The sequence below is a fragment of the Panthera uncia genome (genome assembly GCF_023721935.1).
Source record: "Panthera uncia isolate 11264 chromosome B2 unlocalized genomic scaffold, Puncia_PCG_1.0 HiC_scaffold_24, whole genome shotgun sequence".
In the NCBI taxonomy this organism is placed as follows: Eukaryota; Metazoa; Chordata; class Mammalia; order Carnivora; family Felidae; genus Panthera; species Panthera uncia.
In genome coordinates, this window is record NW_026057580.1 from 98,299,885 (window position 1) to 98,315,074 (window position 15,190).

General features: G+C 41.2%; 1 non-coding gene across 1 annotated transcript; it reads left to right on the top strand.

Annotated features, from left to right (window-relative positions):
• Window positions 1–9,219: 9,219 nt before the first annotated feature.
• TRNAL-UAA (transfer RNA leucine (anticodon UAA)) lies at window positions 9,220–9,301 on the top strand. The gene has a single exon. It is a non-coding gene; the product is annotated as a tRNA-Leu (tRNA).
• Window positions 9,302–15,190: the final 5,889 nt, after the last annotated feature.

Consider the following 15,190-nt stretch of genomic DNA (forward strand, 5'->3'; position numbering starts at 1 on the left):
CAAAAGAGGGGCAGAGAGAGTAGAGATTCCCAAGCAGGCTCGATGCCATCAGCACCGAGCCTGTCACAGGGTTCAGTCTCATGAGCTCTAAGATCATGACCTAAGCCCAAATCAAGAGTTGAAAGCTTAACCGACTCATCCACCCAGACATCCCTAGATTTTTATTTACATTTAAACTGGTATAATTTCTCATATTAATGTGGTTGATCATTCAGTAAATATCTATCAGGTGCAGAGCTGATATTAATTATTTTGGTTTGAACTTTCACACATATTTCTTTTACATATGTCAGCTACTCAGGATAGCTTCTGCAGGCCTGGTGCCCCAGTATCATGTTTCTGTTTTTGTTTTTTTTTTTTAATAAGTTTATTTACTTAATTTTGAGAGAAAGAGTGCAGAAGAGGGGTAGAGGGGCAAGAGAAAGAGAATCCCAAGCAGGCTCCACACTGTCAGCACAGAGCCCAACGTAGGGCTCGAATTTACTAACCGTGAAATCATGACTGGAGCTGAAATCAAGAGTCGGACACTTAACTGACTGAGCGACACAGCCCCCCTCCCCCCAGCATCATCTTTAATGGCTCCTTCTTTCATTTTCACAAGTGTCTGGGTTTGGATGATAAATTATATGGTCACCCAACACATATGTTATGTATACTTCGGGTGTACCGTTGTTTAACATTTTCTAAGCTTGTTCTGCCCTGTAATATCTAACCAATCTAGTCTGAGCCCTCATCCTGAGCGGCTGCTGGAAGACCCTGCCTTTTGTAAGATTGTCCCTCTCCTTGATGTGAAGCCCATGGAGACTGAGGATGTGTCCTTTCTTTCTTCACTGCCTCTTCCCGAGGCCATATTTCTTACTAGCCAAAAACGCAAAGTAAAATAAATATTCCTAAGGACAGTAAAAAATTTGAAGTAAAATAACACAAGAAAGAGAGAAAAATAAATGAAAATGTCAAAATTAAAATATAAGGGTTAAAATACAAATGTAATTAAAACAATCTGTTAGAAGATCCAATGATCACATTTAATTACAAAACAAAAATGAGAAGCTACAATATGTAAAGTAAAATAAAAATATGAACACAGCTGTAAAAACAATTCTCAACTAAACTAGAAATAAGTATAAATTCTAAAGGACGTAAAAATAATAATATTTTTAAAAGGAAATATAAAATAAAGACACTGGAAGGCAAACAAGATAGAGGCTGAACACGTAAAGAATGAAGAACTAAACTAGGAATGGGGACATTAGATAAAATGAATTAAATGAGGTAACACATGTAAAGTGCTTCTCATAATGACATGAGGTTGAGACATCACTCCCTAAAACAAAATTTGTCTCTAATAATAAAGTTGGAAAACAAAAGATGAGGTGCAAAAGAGGAGAAGGAGTAAAGAGCCCCACTGAAAGCAAGATACGAGTCTTTGGCAAAATTCCCCCAGAGACTTCTCAGTAGTTGACTTCCGGTTCACTGGGAAATAGGAGGTACAGCCAACACAAGCTCCTTTCCCCCTGCTCCTTGTGCCATGTTCCCTGTCAACTCACATGTCTTTGTGGTAACTTTGACCCAGAGCTGTCCGAAAAGCCTCACCACAAACAATTTTGGGAGAGAGTCAGTTTTGGCGTTGACTTCACACCTGCACAGCCAGTCTGTTCTTTGGAATCCAGAAGAATAGCAGGCTTAGGTATCTAAAACTGTTCAGTTGGTAATCCCCAATGTAAGCAAACAGATGGCTTTTCATTCTTACCTTTAGATGAGAAAAATATCCTAGTGCTGATGGTGTTTAGTGATAACATTTTATGATCACTAATTTAAATAATAATGAAAATCTCTATTTCTTAATAATCTAATTGAGACAACGAATGGGTTTAAAAGTAAACTGGATGTTGAAGCATCTAACTCAACTTAAAGGGTATTAGGACAATGGTATGTAATCAAAACAGTTTGGCACTGGCACAAAAACAGACACATAGATCAGTGGAACAGAATAAAAAGCCCAGAAATAAACCCATGAATATTTGGTCAATTAATCTATGACAAAGGAGGCAAGAGTAGGCAATGGGAAAAAGACAGTCTGTTCAACAAATAGTGCTGGTAAAGCTGGACAACTACATGCAAAAGACTAAAACTGAACCACTTTCTCACACCACACACAAAAAGTAAACTCAAAATGGATTAAAGGTCCAAATGTGAGACCTGAATTTATAAAACTCCTAGAAGAAAACATAGGCTATCATTTCTCTGACATTGGCCGTGGAGACACTTTTCTAGATATGTCTTCTCGGGCAGGGAAACCAAAGCAAAATTCAACTATTGTGACTATACCGAAATTAAAAGCCTTTGCATAGTGAAGGAAACCACCAACAAAATGACAAGGCAATCTGCTGAATGGGAGAAGATATTTGCAAATGACATATTCAATAAGGGGTTAATATCCAAAATATATAAAGAACGTCTACAACTTAATGCCAAATAACTCAAATAATCTAATGAAGAATGAGCAGAAGAACTGAATAGACATTTTTCCAAAGAAAACATAAAAATGGTCAACAGATGCATGAAAAGTTGCTCAATATCACTAGTCATCAGAGAAATGCAAATCCAAATCACAATGACATATCCCTTCACACCTGTCAGAATGGCCAAAATCAAGAAGATAATAAATGAAGTGTCGGCAAGGATGTGAAGAAAAAGGAACTCTTGTGTGCTGTTGGTGGGAATGTAAACTGGTACAGCCACTGTGGAAAACAGTTTAGAGCTTCCTCAAAAAATTAAAAATAGAATTACCATAGGATCCAGTAATTCTGCTACTGGGTATTTACCCAAAGAATATGAAAACACTAATTTGAAAAGATACATGCACCCCTATGTTTATTGCAGCATGATTTACAATAGCCAGGATATAGAAGCAACCCATAGATGAATGGATAAAGATGGAGTATACATACAATGCAATATTGCTCAGCCATAAAAGAGAATGAGATCTTGCCACAACAGCATGGATGGATCTAGAGGTATAATGCTAAAGGAAGGAAGTCAGAGAAAGATAAATACTGTATGATTTCACTTATATGTGGCATTTAAGAAACAAAACAAATGAACAAAGAAATTTAAAAAGAGACAAACAAAAAAGCAGATTCTTAAATATGGAGGACTAACTGGTAGCTGCCAGAGGGGTGGTGGATGGGGGAACGGGTGGAATAGATGAAAGAGATTAAGAGTACACCTATCATGATGAGCACTGAGTAACATATAGAATTGTTGACTCATTATTCAGCTAATATCACTGCATGTTAATTATACTTCAATAAAACATGAAATAAGAGAAAAGAAAATAAAAGAAATAAAAGGAAAAAAAAAGAATGTGTTTAGAAGTAACCCGGAGGGGTGCCTGAGTGGCTCAGTCAGTTAAGCATTTGACTCGGTTTTGGCTCTGGTCATACCTCATGGTTCATGGGATCAAGCCCCATGTTGGGCTCTGTGCTGAGTGTGCAGCTTGGGATTCTCCCTCTCCCTCTCCCTGCCCCTCCCCCACACTGTCTTTCAAAATAAATTAATAAACTTGAAAAAAAGAAGAAGTAACCTGGACGTTGAAGCATTCAACTGATGTCGAAATAAAAGGGTGTTAGCATGATGCTAGGAAGTGAGAGATTTCTGGTAAAGTCAAAGTAAAGATTCTATTAAGGATGACACACCTTAGGAGAAGGCAGCTGTAGGTTTCCACACAATTAATTTATACACCTTTTTAAATACAGGAATACAGCAAGTACACCCTCAGGAGAACGACTTACTTAAGAGAAAGAGGTAGATAATAAGAAATCAAGCCGACAGTGGGGAATCAATTGAGGAAGCGACTTCCAGGGAAAACCGTGGAGCCCTTCATCCATCCCACACATACTGTGTGAACCTTCAGGGATGCTTTGGCAGAAACCCTACTGTGATAAAGGAGACTCTAAAACCCTAGCCTGCCTCAGATTACCCAATTCAGGTGTGCATTCAAGGAGAAGTTGGGGTGAGGCTCCAGAATTTGCATTTCCAACAAGTTCCCAGTGGTTCTGACTCTCTGAGAACCACTGGCTTATATTTAAAGACATGTTAATTTTCTTGTATAAGAAGCGGATTTCTGGTTGGCTGTGGCTCATAAGGTCTTTAAGGGCAAGGTCGCTTTCTAATTTGTCCCTCTGACATCTTTGGGCATTAGCTGCTTATCCCTAGGCTTGTCTCCTCATGGTCACAGAGTGGCTACCGCAGCCCCAATAATTTCACCTTCACACCATCTCATTGAAGGCACAGAGGCAAAGGGAAGAAATAGCACAAGTTTTCACTTCCCAACCTTCGTGTTTTTTTATCCAGAAAGAGCATCTTTTTCAGAACTCCCAAGCAACTTTTCTTATCTCTCATTGGCCAGAACTGGATCACTTACCCACTCTCCCCCTCACCCTGTTCCAGATTCATTCTTGGTGTAATGGATGACAAATACTAATTTGACAAATAATAATTGACAAATAATAATTTGTCCCCTGGGATGGGGGCAATGTCTACTTTGCCTGAATTCAAAATGGGAATGGCTGTTCAAAAAGTAGCAAATATGGACTACCATACCACAGGAGCCTACCTCCAGCCAATCACACTGCTAGATATTTTGCATATATTAATTCACTGAATTCTCACATTTCTCTGAAGTAGACATTATTATTCTCATTTTACAGGTGAGGAAACTAAGACTTGATGAGGTTAAGTATTTTGCCTACATAGCTAAGAAAAAATTAGAATTTGAACTAGGTCTATTGATTCCACAGTCTAAACAGTACCTTTACGTTATGATGTCCTGCTAACTCTTGTTTTATCTAAGACTCAGATAAATTGTTGCTGTCATAATGACAACACTTGCTTATGGACAAAAAAAAAAAAAAAGCTATTTTATATTCTGCTTACTATATAGAATATATGTGTACTATATTTCATGAAATTTGAGGCAAAAATTTAAATGTATGAGTACTTAGAAAATCCTGGGGACGCCTGGGTGGCTCAGTTGGTTAAGCGTCTGACTTCAGCTCAGGTCATGGTCTCAGGGCTCCTGAGTTCAAGCCCTGCATCGGGCTCCTGTGCTGACACCTCAGAGCCTGAAACCTTCTTCAGATTCTGTATCTTCCTCTCTCTCTGCCCCTCCTCCGCTCCCACTCTGTCTCTCTCTCTCTCTCTCTCTCTCTCAAAAATAAATAAACATTAAAAAAAAAAAACCAGAAAATCTTGTCACCAAGAATAATCTATTCCTAAAAACATACCTTAGTTTTCATTAAAATAAACAAGATCAGACGGGGTGAGAAGGATGCTTTTAAAGTCTAATTTGGAACTTCCCAAATTTTGTACACTCATGTTTGCAGGTAAGTCTAACTTATACTTACTCATTTCACTTTACAATTATATGTGCGGTGGGAAGGGAGGAGTTATGTGGAGCCATGGAGGAGAATAAGGCAGATAAAAGCAGCATGGGAAAGGCAGGAGAGAGACAGAAAATGGCTTAGCATCGTCAAAGGACAAGGGGTCCCAACTTAGTATGACTGGGATTTCAAAGGTTGTGGAAAGGGGTTTTAACTTTAACTTTTACAATGTGAGTCTGTTTTAGGCATGATATCTTCATTCTGAAAAGAGAAATAGAAAGAGAGAAGTAAGAGTAGAAGCCACATGTCAGGACTCTGGGGAAAAGGGAAAGTAAATGGGTGCCCTTGGCAAGTACGGGTGATCCCATGCAAGAGGTTAAGAACAAATGGGAAAAGGAACTCCAACTGCAGTGTTTGCATAGGGGTCAGCAAGATTATTCTTTTACAATATCTATGTAAAAACAAAATATATGCTCATGAATACGTCATCAAAGCCAGAAAAACTAACTTTGGGTAGTCTATTAGACATCTATACCTGCATAAAAATAACATAAAACGTAGCTGCTGAAAGCAATAAATATTTATTATATTACATAGTTTCCAAGGGTCAGGAAATGAGGGCTTGGCTGGTGGTTCCGGTTCAGGGTCTCTCATAAAGTTGTAGTCAAGATGTTGGCAGGACTGCAGTTATCGAAAGGTTCGACTGGGTGGGGGGTATCCATTTCTAAGCTCACTCGTGTGGGACTTCAGTACCTTGCTGGCTGCTGCCTTTCAAAGGGCGGCTCATGACACGACAGCTGGTTTCCTCCAAAGGGACTGATCCAAGAGAAAGAAACCAAGACAACGGCAGCAGTGACTTTTGATGACCTAGTCTCTGAGGTTGCATATAAAACCTCTTCTGTTTTATTCTATTTGTTAGAAATGAGTCGGTAGATTCAGCCCACACTGAAAGGGAAGGGACTTAAGCTCCATCTCTTGAAGGGAGGAGTGTTGAAACATTTGTGAACGTTATTTTTGAACATCAAAAAACACGTAAAGAATATCATGGCATAAATAAACACATGCACACTGAAACATTTGCCCATAAGAAGTATGTCAAATGCAATTTCCTGAACATGAAGCCACTTCAGTGTTGCAAAATTTGCCTTAATATTGTCACTTGCTCTCTAATATTCAGTTATTACAGACATCACTGCACAGTGCTTTTCACATTTTGTTCCAACGCTCAAGTGGGTATTTGTCATGCCTTGCAGATGCCAGCATCTTTTGAACACCCTTCTCATGTTTGGGGAATTTCCTCCATTTTAAGACTTGCTTCCTAAGGTAGAAGCTAGAACTTTCCTTCTTAACCTCCCTTGTGGCTAGGATTTGGGGACTGGAACTTGTCCTCTACCCAGAGAGCCCCATGTAGGATGTCAATTTGGCAAAGGGGCAGCACAGCCCAGAATCTAGTTTCCAGTAAGGGGGTAGGAAAGGACTTCAATGATGGACTCACACCTTGGGCTCCTCATCTCGGGATTCTGCTTTCTTGTGTTGGCTTTATTCCCAGACAGCCTATCTCTGTGTAGTGCTCCTAGTGCTCCATAACAGTATTCCAGTTTATTAGTCTCAGGCTTTTTATTAACTATTTATTAACTATTAACTATTTTTATTAACTATTTTTTATTAACTATTAATTATTAACTATTAACTATTCATTAAAAGAAAAAAAACCCCACACTTAAACAGTAACATGTTTATTCTGCCCATAGATTTTGTGAGTCAGAAATTGGGAAAGGATACAGTAGGGATAGCTTGTTCCTGCTCCACGATCTCAGTGCTTAGCTGGGAAGATTCAATGGCGAGGTCACTTGATGGTTAGGTGCTGAAATCAACTGAAGGCTTGCTCGCTTCTATTTGCAGCAATTAATATTGACCGTTGGTTGGGGCTGTTGGCTGGAAAAACTACATGTGGCTACTTGGGCTTTGTCACAGTATGGCGGCTGGGTTCCCAGAGCAAGCATCGTAAGAGAACAAGGTGAATGACCTCAGAAGTCACTAGCATCTGTCTGCCACAGACACAAGGCTTCCCTGATTTAGCGAGGAAGAACACAGACTCCGTGTATTGATGGTACGGGTGTCAAAATCACAGTGGAGGAAGATAAAATAACACGTGGGATGGGAGGTACTGTCGTGGTCCTCTTTGGAAAAATACCGTGTGTCCCACCGCAGACTGAAATTTTCTCTTCTCCAATAGCTCTGAGTGATCTGTAACTCTGACTAGACTAACTTGTGTTCCAGGCCCATCCTTAAACAGTGGCCACAGAAATTTAATACAGTCTTGAGGCTGCAGAAGAGGCACTGCTGAGGGGTACCCTGTAATGAAAACAGTTCAGAACGGTTTTATACTAGAGGTCGTTGGGAGGCTAAGTCTGGGGTTGAATGAAAATATCATTCAGATAGTATACTGCCATGTTCCAGAAGATCGTGGAGGATTTGATGGCTAGATTGGTGGTAAGAAAGCTCTGTAATGCCCTTGAGGTGCAGGCTGTAAGTCTAGGAGGCCTCTTACATTGGAGTGAGTTTGTAACTGGGCCTCTCAACTTGAAAATGGTGATACAAACGCTTGCCATATAGAGTTGTTTTTGTTTTTTGTTTTAAATCAAACTAGATAATATATGTAAAGAGCTTAGAGCAATGCCAAGGGTTATGTGGCAAAGTGCGGAGGGGGCAGTTCCACCAGTCGTTACCCTCAGGGCCTCTCAGGGGCAGTCAGGGTTCTCGACTGGGACTCAGAGGCTGGGGGAGAGCCTCCCCAGGTCACGGCAATGTCCCCGGGGGGCTCACGGGAATTCCAGGAGATAGCAGGACAATGCGTTTCTTACAATGTGACCTAGCCGGTGAAGAGCCAGTCGGTGAGGTCCCACACAGGTGAGTCTGCGCAGTCTCCAGGCTGATAGGAGTTCTCGGGCAAAGACAGCTGCCTGCACTGCAGGAGCAAGGGCGTGGCTGCCAGACGGTCCTCGATTCCCAGGCTCCCGAGCCGTGGCTCTGTGGTAGTTTCGAGGTCCTGGGGTGGCTCGGGGAATGCAATGGCCGTCCTGGTAAAGGAAGTGAGAGGACAAGCCGAATCTCCTGTGCACAGAACGAAGGGAGAGCAGTGAACAGTGAGGAGAACGCAAACTTCCAAGCGCACGGGTGGGTCGTGGGAACAGAGGGAGGGCCCTCAGAGGCCCAGCGGCCTTGGTGCCGGCAGCCAGCGGGGAGGGCCACTTGTGCCACACTCCCCGCCTGTGGTACAGACACAAATTTCTACAAAACTTCCTTCCTGTGTGACTTGTTAAGAAGAAACGCGGCCCACAAGCACAGGGGTCCGAGAACTCTGCTGCTGCCCGTGCAACTCATTCCTTGAAGTTTATTCACTTTGGAATAAAACGAACGAAACCCCACCCTGTGGGCTCCATCCCTGCCCCGCCAGGCCCCCGCGCCTCCAAAATGTGCTCCTGGGAAACCAGAAGTTTACTAGTGTGTTTGTTTCCCGCGCCCGCGCACCTCGAAACCGAAAGCACCACTGGCTGGGCCCGAGTCCTGCTCGGAGCTACCAGCCGAGCGTCCCCGCCGCCAGCGCGCCGAACTCGGATGCAGTTGCCTTCCCTGCCGCGCCGGGCCGGGGGCAACAGTGAGCTGCGGCGGCGGCGGCGGCGGGAAACCGAGGCCCTGGCGGGGAGGTCGCTCCAGCTCGGGGTGGGAAAACCGGGAAAACAGCGGCAAAGTCTCCTCAGAAACTCTTCCGGGAGGGTTCGAGGACGGTGGAATACGGCTTGTAGGAAGAGTGAAATGCAGACCGTTCGCCTGTACCAGGATGGCCGAGTGGTTAAGGCGTTGGACTTAAGATCCAATGGACAATGTCCGCGTGGGTTCGAACCCCACTCCTGGTAGATGTTTGCTTTTACGGTTTTTTTAACTTAAAAATTTTATTTCTTTTTAAAGTATACATTTCACTGAGCACACCACGCCTGGGGCCCAAGAATTCTGTCTTCTGGCTGGGAGAGACGCACCCTTCTCCCACCTCCCTCCGACTCGCATAACGCTCGGCGTCGCTTCCCGCGGGCGGAAGACGACTTCGCGCGCGGGGTGGGCGGGGGCTGGGCGGGAGCGCGGGCGGGGGCCGGAGGGCGTCTCCCCGGCCGGGGCTGCGCGGCGTCAGAGGCTCGCGGGGCCGAGGCGGGGTCGGGACTCGGGACTCGGGACTCGGCTGCGGAGCGGGCCCCGCTTCCCCGCTGCGGAGCCGGGGCCGGCCGGGCGGGGTGGGCGCCTCCGATGGGAGAGCACAGTTAGCCCCCTCCGCCGAAAAGTCAAGGCTAAACCACCTTTTCCCGTTTCGCCAAAATGAATTGTGTGCGCACAACTCTTCCATTAGCTCCTTGAAGGCGGAGACAGTGGGCACCCCAGCTCTAAAATGGACTCTAGCTTGCATCCGGCTTAGAATTTTAAAATACCAATGGCATGGTCTCGTTGTTTTCTTCCTTCCTTTTTTTTTTTTTTTCAAGACTTTTTAAAATAATCTCAAACCTAGATTTAAAGTAAATTAAAGTAGATTAAAGTAATCTAAAACCTAGAGGAAAAAGTTGCAACTACAGTGCAAAGAACACTTAAAAAAAAATCATTGGTTAGTAAGATACCGACTAGATGCTCCAATACAACCATTAAAATAAGGAAATTAATATTGATAATTTACTACATCTAGTTCCCGAACCTCTTTCAGTCACCAGTTGGCGTGTATAGTAAATTCTCCTGTTCAGAGTAATGTACTGAATTTACTTGTCACACCTCCTTAGGCTTCTTGAATCTGTAACAATTTCTCAGTGTCTCCCGACTGCCATGATCTTGACACTTGTGAAGATGACAGGCCAATCACTGTGGAGAATGTCCCTTTGTCAGCTTGGGTTTGTCGGATTAGATTCAGGTTGTGCTTCTGTAGCAAGAGTATGGCGGAAGTGATGCGGTGTTCACACTCCCATCAGGGGGGGAGTGATTTTGATGTGTCCTGTTAACTGAACTGAATTCACTTGATTAAGCCTCTCTGCCAACTTTCACCACTATAAATTCACTCTTTCCCCCTTTGTAATTAATATATATTTGGGGGAAATGTTTTGAAGCTATAAAAATATCCTCTTACTCATCAAACTTTCCATTTGATTCAGTTATTTCTGGAATCATAAGTAATGTAAGTATGCACTTATGGTGCATACTATTTTAATAAATGGTTGCAATCCATTCTATATTTGTTCAATGATCAGTGTCCCAGATTTGGCCAGTGGAAATCCATCGGAGCTGACCTTTAACATGTCTGCATCATTCTTTAGCACTTGCATCCTTCCTGGTCCAAGATATTCCATGCTTACCTTCTATTTTCTGTGACCCAGGCCCAGAGTCAGCCCTTTTCAAAAGATCCCTGATTCCCTTTTCCCAGGAGAAAAGTCATTAGAAACCAAGATCTTAGTGCTAGACAAGCTCATTGTTTTGATGTGTTACTGTTCCCAGGCCCTCTGAGTGGACAGAATTAGGAAGTATGTGTGTATACACATCTATATTTGTCTATTTACAGCCAGGAGTTTATACTAATACCTCCAATTCTGATGCAACATTACAGATTTTGTTTTAGTTTTTCTATCCATATTTGTAATTCCCTAAACTTGCCACCTGCCAAAGTAAAATTTACCTTGCTTGAGCCTATCAACAGCTTTAGATTGAATTGTTCAAGAAGGGAAGGAAAGAGGAAAAGAGTGTCTAAGTAGTTTAGAAATGAGCATCCTGCCAGCATCTGAGAACTGGCTATAAACCAGTCACTGTTAGACACCTGGGATGTGCAGATAAATAACTCAGCATCTGTCTCAAGGAGCTCAGTTAGTGAGAGAGAGATTTTAATGAATCACGCTTATAATGAGAAAACATGAATTATGTCCGATGCTAAAGGAGCAGTGTGGGAAGCCCGAACTCTTTACCAGAAGAGTCAGCTTTAGTTGGGAACTGAAGGAAGAGAAGTAGGGCTCTGGGAGGGGAAGGAGAGAGGTGCAGGTGGGGTAAGCCATCTTGAAACCGTGCTAAGTATGGTCTCTGCAGTCCACTGAAGGATTCGAAACAAGAAGCAACCTGATTAGTGTTGCCTTTGGAAGTATCTCTATCAACATGGAAACTCTTGGTCCATCTATATAGGTTTGGGAGAGGGGGGCATATTGAATTGGAAGGAATATTTTTGGGTGAAAATTATTTAATTCAGTCAATAGCCAGGTCAGCTGAACTCAGTCTACCTCTTTCTTCCACCATAAAGGCCAAGCAAGAGATAAACTATATTGATTTGAAACTTTTCCAGCCTGAACATAAGGACCTGTGCTTATTTAAGTGCTTGTATTACTATGTTCAAGCACAAATATAGAACACTACTGGCAAGAATAGGCAAAAAGCAGTGTGGAGTTTACTTTGTTTCTTTAAAACTATATTGTAGGTCAGGCTTCTAGTTTGTATTAACCAGTTACTGTGCATTAGCTGAGATGGTAAAAAACTCGTGAATATTCTTCTATGAGACTGCTGAGATTCTGCCAGATTACTCTGAGATGCCACAAAGATGGATGAAAGGATGTTGAAAGACTGCTGGTCTAGAAACAAGAGAATCTATCAGATAGATCCTAGCGCACTGCACAAGTTTTCTACTGATTAGTTGTATGGCCTACTTAGCCATGATCTTCACATGCCAATTTAGATGGAATCTTTTGCTTTACTATTTTCTTCTCTACAAAATGTTTTATCACTGGTTTTCTCTGATTAGCAGGATTCTCTAACTGAATTTAAAATTTTGTTTTAATGTTTATCTATTTATTTATTTTGAGGGGGTGGGGAGGAGCTGTGGGAAAGGGAGAAAGAGAATCCCAAGCAGGCTCCGTGCTGAGCACAGAGCCGGACTCGGGGCTCAATCTCATGAAACGTGAGATCATGGACTGAGCCGAAATCATCAGACACGTAACCACCTGAGCCACCCAGGCGCCCCACTAACTGAATTTTGATTTAATGCAGCAGACATGGAGAATGCGATTCGATTTATAAAAGTTCAAATCGTGTGGTGACTCAGTAGAAAGAATCGGGGCTTTGGGGTAAGACAGGTTTGCCAATTTTCTTAGGGTACTAGTCTCCCTTTTCTCATTCAAAATTGGGAAGATAATATTTACCCCCACTGGATAGTTGTAAGGCTGAATTAACTATAATAATGGCTTATTAATTATAATAATCATAATAAGTATTATTAATAATATTACTAATGTTAGTTAATATTGTTCTCATAATATTGCCTTCTCACAGAAGTAGGTGTTTCACATCTCTCAGTTGTCTTCCCTTTTCTGAAGCCATCCACTGTGGGAGGTACAGAAGAACTACATTGTGCAAGTTGGAAGGAGTCTTACCTTGCATGTGAAGACCACTTTACAATTTTTCAAAAACACTTTTACATTCACAATCTCCTTTGACAGACAAGATCATACAAGACTCATTGTACCTAGGTGGTAGATACAATTATACACCAGCTTCTTCAACAGATGTAAAAAAGTAATGTTTTCTTTCACTCAAAATTACACATATAGAGCCAGAGAACATCAGTAGCTCTTAAAAATTGAAATCCTGTCTTACAATGTAGCAAAATCTTTACTTTCCTTTGAAACATAGCCTTGTTATATTAGACTCTTTTTTTTTTAATTCTTAAAAGATTTTGAATTTAAATTTGAACAATTTGTAGGTTTACCACCACTAAGCCTAGACTGATTTTCCAATAATTATTTTAATAATAAGAAATTAAGTCATTACTTAATTTGGGTTATAAATTAAGGGTATGGATTTGTAAGCATTCTCTTTATTGGTTTGAACTAGTTGTAACTTATTCAAAACTGATTATTTCCTTTTGGGCTTAACACAGAACTCTGTGGAAGACTGTTGCCAATATATTTAAACAGTGACACCTACTGGTTAATTTGAGGCACATTTATGTGTTAAATTCTGTCTGCCTTATAGGGACTATAAAATCCTGATAAATTGTTGTTCATAGTCACTGTGTTTAGGAGCACATTAAGGCTATGTCTAATCCAGCCAGTATTCTGACTTTCTTTTTTCTCTTTCAATCATTGATAATAAATCTTCCACTGAAAAGATTCGCGAATCACTGACACAATTTGCATGAGCCATTCATTATTTTCATTGTGTGAATATGGCCTTTATCTCATCATATCCATCATATTTAGTTCAATATAATATTTATTTTCAAACTCAGAAACTATGAAGTTGAAGAGGAATAAAGATTTGGGTTGGCCACTAACTTTAAAACACAGAAGTCATGCCCAATTTGAGAAATCCTGAACAAGAAGCTTTCTTTGTCCTTAGTACCAAGTTGGAATTTGGAGATCTTGATTATTCCTTTTGTGTCACATTTTGCTTTTAGATACAATTGCAGCTAATTAATGAACAAGTTGAATGCACATTTGCTAATTGTTCGGATGAGATAACTGACAATGCCTTGAATTTTCATGAGTCTGTTCCGTTACAAAGATGCCATGTAAGAGTCAGAGAACATAATTCCAGGTTCTCTGTATCTTCGCTACTGCTGGATAGAAGGCCATTATGACCCACATGGTCCATTTGTGAACTACCTGGTTTCATTTTCATCTAAATAGATTTTGATGTCTCTGAACCACTTATCGGAATGCTGAGCAGAGAGGCAGTGATTGTACCGGATCCTTACTGAAGCACAAACTGTGCCTAACAGTGTAGCTCTAGCACGTTGGATGCACTATATAAATGCCCATGAAAGAAACAACCAACCTTGAAACCCACTGGAGTATATTTCACTGTTCATCTATTAATTGTACACATGTTAACTCTCAGGATATGTGTTTTATTTTTTTAAACTAATTAATTAATTAATTTTTTAATTTGCATCCAAGTTAGTTAGCATACCATACAACAATGATTTCAGGAGTAGATTCCTTCATGCCCCTTACCCATTTAGCCCATCTTCCCTCCCACAACCCCCCCACCCCCACCCAAGCAACCCTTTGTTTGTTCTCTGTATTTAAGAGTCTTTTATGTTTGTTCCCCTCCCTGTTTTTATATTATTTTTGCTTCCCTTCCCTTATGTTCATCTGTTTTGTATCTTAAATTCCTCATATGAGTGAAGTCATATATTTGTCTTTCTCTGACTAATTTCACTTAGCATAATACCCTCTAGTTCCATCCATGTAGTTGCAAATGGCAAGATTTCATTCTTTTGATGTGTGTATATATATATATATATATATATATATATACACACACACATACATACATGACTGCATACACACACACACACACACACACACGACAGCTTCTTTATCCATTCATCAGTCAATGAACATTTGTGCTCTTTCCATACTTTAACTATTGTTGATAGTGCTGCTATAAACATGGGGGTGCATGTGCCCCTTTGAAACAGCACACCTGTATAGGATATGTGTTTTAAAATGTACCCAGGATTTGTTTTAATCAAGTATGGTTAGACACACAGGAATGACTGACATAAAGGAATGACTGACATAAAGGAATAATTTTTGATACTCACAAATCCCTAGAAACAAGAGTCACGGCCTGCCATATAGGTAGGTCAAGAAGCAGAAGAAACAAGGGAAAGCATGGGCAAAAACCTTTATTGTGGTTTTCACAGGAAGGCATTCATGAGGCAGGGTAAGCAGGCTTAGGATTGGCTAGTTTGAATAATTTGAGCAGGCTCTGAAGTTGTAGGAGCTATTCTGAGT